Consider the following 9655-nt stretch of genomic DNA (forward strand, 5'->3'; position numbering starts at 1 on the left):
AGCTCTCCTGAGAGAGGTAGTATTGTTAATATTCATCTTCCTCTGATACAATTTGGTTTCAGAGACTCCATGGGAACCAGCCAGATTAGAATAATATAATCATAGTAAATTGCTTGTAGCAAAAATTGTATATAAGGCCCCTCTAATACATACATTCAGTCTCTGGACAGCAGCAAAAACATGATAACTGAATTAGACTTTCAACAAGGTTTTGACGATTGATGAAGCAAATACAACCTTTAAAACAAAAGGTTCCCTCCCCCTCTCCTTATCATGTCTGAGCTGTCAACAGACAAATCTGGTCCACCTCCTTCATGAATTAGTCTCTCTATTTATATATTGCCTTCCTCAGTGTTCCCATTTGCTACAAAGCTAGCCAACCCAATTAATTTCATTCCAGTATTATTAAAATTACTATTACCATTACAAATGTTTCCAAGGGAGATAATATTAATAACAGTCTCTCCCATCAGATCCTGTCAGTTCCTGAGGTGATTAATATTCCTGTCTGCAAGAAGCATTATATTGTTTAGAGAGGGCATATTGCTTGACTCATAGGCTGTTATTCTTCACGGTCTGTGATGAGTGCATTGTGATCTGCTATTATTGCTTTACTGTTTACACAGCTTGAGATACCTCATAAAGCAGTTAGGAATAAGATGAAATTCAGATAGACTCAGATCTAAGAAATGAGACAACCTTACAGGACGATCTTCAGCTGTTTTCTCTTCTTCATTCACCATGTCACATCCCCACTGACTGTTGCTGTCATCCTTTTCCTACCCAGGATGCAGATGGCAGCTGCATTTCTCTGTGTATGGCCAAATCCTTCCTCTCATCTCATGAAGGATAACTTTCGTGGTTAAGAAATCCCCTTCTCACCAAAATCCTTGAACAGTGCTCAGAGAAGAGACAAGAAGGAAGAAATTATTATCAAATGGTAAAAATGAGGCTGTATGATAAACTAGTATGATACTTGAGCAGAAAAAGAGATTATTTGATGGTCCAGAGAGGTCTTAAAAGAGAGGACTGAATTTGATATGAGGGGAAAAGAGAGTTTTGCACCCCAGGGCAAGAAAAGAAGCATTGCAGCTTGCAGAGATAGGTGGAAAGTTTGTTTAGCTTCACGGTATCAAACCCTGGAAAAAAACCTGTATGTTGCTAAGATACTTGTTAATGGGCTCACACTTCATCTAAATGAAATCAAAAACGTTCCACTCCTCAGTCCATGCAGAGGATTTGATCTGCCATGTAGCAGATTTGATCTGCCATTGGTAGCTTCTCCTTTTCATTTCATATTCTATAGATTAATCTGCTGTGTTGAAAGAGCAAAAAGTGCACTGTACTGTGCTAATGAAATTTTAGTAGAGCTTGACGGTTTTGGTGAATAAACTGAAATAAGCTGGTTGTCTCTGTCCCCTGCACATCTTCATCTAGTTGAATGTATTTCCTACTTTATGATATTGAGCACATGGTCTCAAAACTGGGCTCACATTCAAGAGTTGCAAATTACTCTTCACAAATAAGGTGGACTCTGCAAGAGTTATTCTAGATCAAGATTAGAAAAGCAAATTTGGGTCTGCATTTTAAAAATCCCTTTGACTGGGAGTCACAGTTTAGGCTTTGGGTTCAGGTCTTTCTGGAGACCCGATCAAACTGCAAAATGCTAGCCTTTTCACTTTCACTTTTGTTAAGACTAGGGAATTTTTTTCCTCTTTTTTTATGACAAAAAGGTATCAGTGTTAGAACAAACAGAATCTCAGCTATAACCCTGATAGTTTTTCTTAGGTTGATAAAGAACTTTCCATCAAAGCAAGATTCCTGCACAGAAAAAATTGTGTGCAGTACATGCAAGTGAGGGAGAGAGAAACTTAAAATATTTCCCACAGCATTTTTCCTGCTTCCTGATCATCTGGCTGTAAAATGCCCATTTAAACCTCCCTCCCAACAGATGGGCAGAAACTGCTGGTCTGCTTATGCAACAAGTAAATCCTGCACTCGGTCCAGGCAAGACGACCATACTATCCAGAGCCTGAATGAAAAAAACATCTCTATCAAAGAAAAGAAAGGAGAGAGTAAAAAATTAAATGAGACAAAAGAGAAAGAAAATAAGAGGAAATTAAGCAAATGCAAAATCAATTATGTATCTCTGAATTTTGTTAAAACCAAACAGAGAGGGAAAGGAGAGATATCATCCCTATGATGAATATATATCCAATATTTTACAGTAGGAAGTGTTTTAATTGCCTTTATTCTATATTTAGGTGAATAATCACTATCATAGCTTTCACTGGATATTGCATTAACAAAAAATTGTCCCAAATCAGAGCTGGGACGGTCCCTTGATACTGCACACAAACACAGGAGAGAGGATCCTTATCTCAAGAGGGCCTGAGTACAATAAAGGAAACAAGAAGCCAGTGCAGGCAACCTTGTTACTTGAGTGCACAGTGCCCACAGGACACTAGCATGCTGTAGGCAACTGATATTTGGTGGTGTTTGAAGCGTACAGCATTTTCCTATGTTTTTAAAGTGAAAAATTCAAACTTAGAGAGCAGAAGCTTTCCCAAGAACACATATTTTGCTGAAAAAAAATCTTTTCTTTTCCAGCAGAAAGCTTTTTCAGACAGTGGGTTCCATGTGGTGGTTGATAAGGCCATGGAAATGATGCTCTGTAGTCAGCTTTCTGTGGAGTCATACTACCTTCACAGCTTTGCCAGCAAAAGTTTTGATGGAAAGGCTACTTGGTAGAGTCATTTGCATATGGAAAAGAGTATCCAAAAGAGTAGGGAAATCATGGATCTAGATGAAGCATTTCTAAAATGCTAAAATGTAGAGGACCGGTGATTTGGAAGTTAGCATAATACTACATGAAATAGCAATTTCACTGTTTGGAAGAATTCCCCTTTCCATCTGCACTTTTTCATTACTGCTACACACACAAACACCTGAAGGCAAGAGAGACTTAATTACTTTTGTCTCTAGATTTAACCTAGAGGTAGATACATAGAAAAATGCATGTTGTGAAATCTCTAATAGAAACTGGTAATAGAAAAGCTTAGTTTTAGTGACAATTGAGAGTAGGAACTCCAGCTGAAACTATCAGAAGTCAGAAGAATGCTTGCATCTTATCAAGCTTTTTCTGAAAGGTCTCAGAAGAGCTGGAAAGATATGAAGGCTTTCCTTCATCCTCTGGCTTGGCTAAATGACCTCATTAGGGAAAACAACCCCCATTCCAGCCAGCCATTATCATTTCATCCCCACCCCCCATGCTTATTTCCTTTGAAGTTGAGCAGAATATAAAGATTTCCAGAGACAAATGTGAGCTCACTATCTCCTCTACCTTAGCTAAACAGTGTGAAGGAACAGCCTTCCTCCCATACATAAGGCTAAGCACAAGCCTCAAAGCTGCTCTAAAATGAGCCATGGAGTCAGCCAAGAAATACTTGTAGTAGAGCAGTCAGGAAGGTGCTGAGACACCCAAATGCTGTTGCTCGGAAAACTGCGTTTCAGTCCATCACATCTGGACAGGGCCACCTCACGTGTGGCCGGAGACACTGGCAACATACTTTGGAAGTTCACCTTTCAAAGGCTACACTGCATGCAGCGTGGCAGGATCAAAATAGAAAATACAACTGGAGAGAAGAGCTATAGCAAATGGGAAAGATTAATTACATTCCCTATATGTAGCTCAGCTTTTTAAGGTGTTAAGTTGGAAAGACAGTTTTGAACTAAGCTGTAAAATTTACTATCTCATTTGTGCTTTTTTAAAATTGTATTCCACAAAAACGTGAGTCACATTCATATATAATATGCCCCCCAGAAAATCACTACACAGGAAATTTGGTCCAGGAAAATAATTATTTTCCTCTTCATTGTCAAAGTTTCTTTAGGACAGCATATGCATGTTATTTTCTTTAATTCTTCTAAAAAAATAATCAGTGTGTGCACACTTGTATAAACATATCTATGTGTGTATTTATGCACATAATAATATGTGTATGTGTGTAAAATACAAGTGCATATGAGTGAGGGGAGGTTTAGACTGGAAAAAGTTTTATCAGGAAAAAGTTTTTCGCCCAGAGGGTGGTTGAATACAGGAACAGGCTCCCCAGGGCAGTGCTCACGGCCTCAAGCCTGAGTTCAAGAAGCGTTCAGACAATGCTCTCAGCCCCAGTGCGGGATTGTTGGGGTTTCCTGTGCAGGGCCAGAAGCTGGACTCAATGATCCTGGCAGGTTTCTTCCAGCTCAGGAGATTCTATGATTCTATGCTTCTGCATGTAAATATCTATACACAATAAGCATATTATATGCCTGACAGTTCAGTTGAACCTTATGAAAAGCTCATAGTCTTCAAAACTAGGCTGTCAACTAAGAGAGCACAGGAATTGTAAGGTTGCCTGGTGGCCAGGACATACCGATGTGGTAATATACATTATCTATCAGTTACCATGCTCAGTCACTTAAGCTGACTTGACCCATCAGGAGTTTAACTGAGGTTAATTAAACAATACAAAATAATGCAATTATGGGAACACAGTCCTTGGAGATGGCTGGAAGAAAAACACAGGGCCAAATTCTCTTACAGTGTAATCCTGGTGAAGCCAATGGAAACCTCCTGAGAATATCATGTCCTATTAGGACACAAGAGCTGTGTTCTTGCTCGGTGGCAGTTGTTCATCCCGCTGGAGGGCACCAGTTTATACTCCTAATCTTTCCAGGAGGTTTAGGGAAGAATTTCTGTGAAACTCAGGGCAGATGATACCCAATTTGTCTGTTAAACCTCAATCCATAGTCCTCATGGGCAGGTACCATAGTTTCATTACTGTGGTAGCAAACCTTGCAGGAGTACACAGCACTTGCTACAGACAGAACAGTTCTGTCTCTGTCCCTGGATTATCCTGCAAAGGACAACTTTAGCAGCCAGGCTGTTAAAAAGAAAAAGCTGTGTAATTCTTTCCAGGAAGTCTTTTTGTCATTCTGCCTTCTAGGCACAGGGTCCACTCTTGGATCTACTACACTGTGTCCTTTTACAGTTGTTCTGCTCAGAGGGCACTTAAAACTGAGCCAATGACAACAGAAGTAAAACAAACAAAAAAACAGAGAACAACCTAACAGGGCGGAGAGGAGGATGAGGGGAAGTGAGGGGCAGTTACAAAGTGAGGGATGGGATACTCAAGAGTATATATCTGTTTCTTGCAGTCTGTTTCACTTTTGTTTAAGATGTCAGCTCTTTGGGCAGGAAAAATGTATTTCTCCATGTTGTGCTTAACAAGTAATAACAGCAAATTGCCAAGGAGGTCATCAGGACACACTGTATCTTTATACACATTCATACTTTTTTCTCCCAGAGATCCTAGTTGTAGGCTTAAAAATGACATAAGTAAATTATTTTCTTGCTAATTAAATCCACATAGGGACCTGTGCTATACAGATTACATTTCAATTGGTTATTTTATCACTTTTTGCACTATATCTGAAAAGCAGGCTTCATGCTAGATTAGTATAGATTAAGCAGATTGGTGTCCAGGTATGTGTGGGCAGTGTATGTGATAGAAGGATGTGGATGGATAAATTTGCACATATTTTTCCCTTGAATTGGATTCTTTGCAACTCACTTTCCTAAATTCTCCTTGCTGTCCATCAAAGAAAATTATTAATTTATTAATCTATATCTGGCCTACAAGGAAACTAGAGGTTGCTGAAAACAATTCAGGAGTTTACCCCTGCTATAAATAAAAGATGGAATACACAACTTGTCAAGAAAGTCAGCTGGGCAAGGGAGTTTTACAGGTAGATCACGTAAATCAGGTGACTTGCAAGTAGGAGAAAACCATGCAGTGAAAACGTATTCAGAGATTAGAGACAGAAATAGGAGTGCTGAATCAATGATGTGAAGCAGTAGATAGTGAATGAATCTGAAGAAAAAAGGAGATAAGCAAGATTACCAGCTTGGTTTCATGCAGGCCACAATGGGAGAACATGACCATTACTAAATCTGAAAATGAAGAGGGGTACAGTAACCAACAGAGAAGGTACTAGGGTCTGGGTAACTTTTCTGTCTGGGGAAAAAAGAAAAAAAAAAAGAAAAAAAAAAAAAGAAAAAAAGAAGACAGTTAAAAAAAAAATCCTGGACATGAAAATTACTCTGCAAAACCAAGTCACAGTTCCCTTGTAGCATTCATAAATAGTCTAAATCTTGTTTACAGTTGTAATTTCTATTTGATGGAGTTATTGTCAAAGAGATTAGCAAATCCTTTCAGTTCAGAGACATTTAAATTTAGCAGCAGGAAAAAGAAGTTTGTTGAGTGTGGGATCCACCCCTGCTGCTCCAAAACAATCAGAAACAGGAAAAAGTAATCAAAAGGGAGTTTTAATGAGTTATAGAGCTATTGTTTACTGGGGAGGGCTGAAAGCCTGAAGTCGGAGCCTGGAGGACCTCTGTGACCCTGCACTGCCTCTCAGTGGCAAAATATTTGCTTGAAATTACGTCAAAACAACACAATGTATGTGTCTGAAGGCCAAAGGGGTGGGGGGAGCGCTGAGAAAAATAGTGGAAATTCCCTGAGTCTCTGAACGTACTGAAGGCTTTCCCTGAAAAACAAGGCAGTAAACAGCAGCTGTATTCCGACATTCAAGCTAACACAGGCAGTGTCTCTGTGGCCAGCAGGCCCAGGGTAAAGCAATACTGCCATGGTCTCATGAGCCTGCCAAATTCAAAGCTTCACAGGGGGATCTGGAAGCTCTTGTGGAGAGGGGCTGAAAACGGGAAGCTAATTTTTCCAAGGAAATAATTATACAGAAGTGCTGGGGTTTTGAGGGAGGAGACTTCTGTTGCTTTCCCAGAACTCTCCCCGAGGTAAAAAACCACGACATTAAGTTTCTGCACAAAGGCAAGAGTTATGTTACTGTAGTGCTCACCAGCAGTTATGTATTCAGCAGTATGTGTCTGAGAGTGGCCTGCTGCACCTACCTGGTCAGGGAAAGATAGTGTTCCTCTCTGCCTGTCCCTGTTGACTTCTCGGTCCAAAAAAAAAAAAAAAATCTCTGCCAAAATGTTTGTGTCTTGCATTTAATGCAAGTCATGCACCAGGGAACTGGTATAGACCCCTCCAGCCCTCCCAAAAGCATCCAGGTAAGGGGAAGACAACAGAAATGAAAATAAACAAAAGGATGCAATGTTTCCCATGGAAAATGGATGCATTAAAATGAACAGCAGACATTCCCCATAAGAAATAGCAATGAGCTCTGTGAACTGCTCTGACAGCAGTCAGTGATAGCAGGGGTGCAACTTGTGGACTTGAGTTATGTAAAATAACACATGACCCGCTCAGCTACGTACTGCATAATCCAAAGAATTTGTCTACCTGTCCATCACAGTAACACTCCCAACAGAACAAACTGAGTAGGGTACAGGCCAGATCCTTGGCAAAAGTACAACATGTGTGATGGTCACGAGCTAGCTGGCCTGTCCGGGCGTCCCTCTCCTGTATTTTACAAACTGCCTTAATTCCACTCAGTGGTACCATGCACAGTTAGTTATGCGGCATCCCAAGAGATTCCCCTGGCAGCTGGAAGAAACACATTTTGCAATGTGGAGCTAGACAGGAAGCGACTCACAGCAGCTTCCAGGTTAACCGTCCCCATGAAAATTTTGGTTCTTCCAACACCCAATTAAAAGAAGGCTTTCCATTTGTATAGCACTGGCCAGCACGATGTCACTAACAACGCTTAAATTTTGTCATTATTGGCACAAACAATCACCTGAAGAAGACAGATGGCAGTTACTTCCCCTGCAGGTAACAGGGAATGATATTTAACACAGTACTCAATGTTTAATACAGATTAAAAGTGCTGTTGACAAACTGTCAAGCCAAACAAAGTATTTTTATTTCACCAACACCTACTATGCTATCACCAGGTTTGTTAAGCCCCCAGATTTTATTTCACTTTCACCTTTGTTATAATTCAAAATAGCCATGTTTTATCTGCACAAGATCCCTTGTGGTCATATGGCTTTCCAGGGAAATGTAAAACAATAGCTTTGTCTAGAGTAATGTAATTTTCTATTCACTCATATCACTCCACCAAGAAGCCAAAATATTTTAATTAGATATAATGTGTAAATTCAAGTAAGAATTTAGAAGCAGAAAACACCCATAAAGAGACTTTCAAAGTGGCCTCTAAAATGCAGATTCCTCATTTTTTTGCAAGGCCAATTAAAGATTTTTAGCCCATTAATGTTCACAGCACCTACAGCTGCCACTACAGCTGTAAGATAGCATTTCTGCAACTCAGGATGGAACAAAACTGAAGCATTTAGGCCTACTAACTGCATCTGAAAATTTCATACACAATCAATAATATATGCTTGTACATTTACATACTGGTTTTCTAGAATGTGCAGTCATGAGCAGTACTTAAGACCCAATGAGGTCTTACATTCCTATAATTAGCATCTCTAATTACAGTTCCATTTGGTATATATATATATATATGTATATGTTCCATTTGGTGTATATATATATATGTTATACAGGTGTTTAATAAGGCCCAAGGTGTTTGTTACAAGATACTCTGTTACAATTATAATCTACAATAACTGCAATATAAGCGAGCTAATGCTACACAGTTTTTCAGCTTTTACCAGGCTGAAAACTTTAGGCCCATTTTTGAATTCAGAATCAGATTATGGATTTGCACAGACCTACCAATACGTGTAAGAACATTGTGTTTTCATACATACACAGATGCCTAGTTACAATCATTCTGAATACTTTTTGTCACTTATTCTTCAAACCCACAAGCCCTCACAAGCACTCGTTCAGCTGTCAATCTGAAAAATGCCAGCAGGTCTCAAAATGTTGCTTACAAATGAAATGCAAGACATCAGTTTGACTTTTGGAGCAGGAGGGTGGGGGGCAGGAATATAGATACATATACTTTTTTTTTAAGTCAGCAGCAGAATAAAATTTACTTTCCTGATGAAGAAAAACATGTTTTGCCATGTCTTATATCTGTAAACAAAACTGGATGTGGGAAAAAAAGACATATAGTAATAGGCACAACTACCCCCACCTTCCTCACTGCTCACTCTCTCCTGCAATTGTGTAAAGCAAGGAAGTAAAAAGCTGTTAGAGACAGAAAAACATGTTTTTCTTTGAAAGTCCATCTGCAGAAATATTTATCAGCTGTTGGCAAAACACATACAAAATAATAGCCAGGAGCAAATAGGTCCTTTTTTCACTGAAAAATGGAGGACATTTCAAGTCCCTGCTGTTGGAAAATGAAAAACATGTTTTTCATTTGCTGGTTTTGTGGGTTTTTTTACTGCTCCCCAAAAGCTGATGAGGTCTTTTGCCACTCAGATTTGCAGTATTATCCAGGGTATTTTTGCCCCTTGGTCAGTCAAAGTCTTCCTTTTTGATGAATGGATGTCACCAACCATAGAGAAGATAATTTTAAAACCCATTCCTTTATCCAGGTGCTGTAAATAATGGCTAGATAATCAGCCAAGGATGAGTACATAGGCAGAGACAGGCTGTGTGCACACCATTGATTGTAGCTGGAGCAATAGGGGCTCTGGCACACTGCCTTCAGAAAGGTCCCTGTTTTGGAGGGTGAAGGATCCGCAGTGGGAGAGGTCTCTGTAGAA

This window comes from Corvus hawaiiensis, chromosome 11, assembly GCF_020740725.1.
Source record: "Corvus hawaiiensis isolate bCorHaw1 chromosome 11, bCorHaw1.pri.cur, whole genome shotgun sequence".
In the NCBI taxonomy this organism is placed as follows: domain Eukaryota; kingdom Metazoa; phylum Chordata; class Aves; order Passeriformes; family Corvidae; genus Corvus; species Corvus hawaiiensis.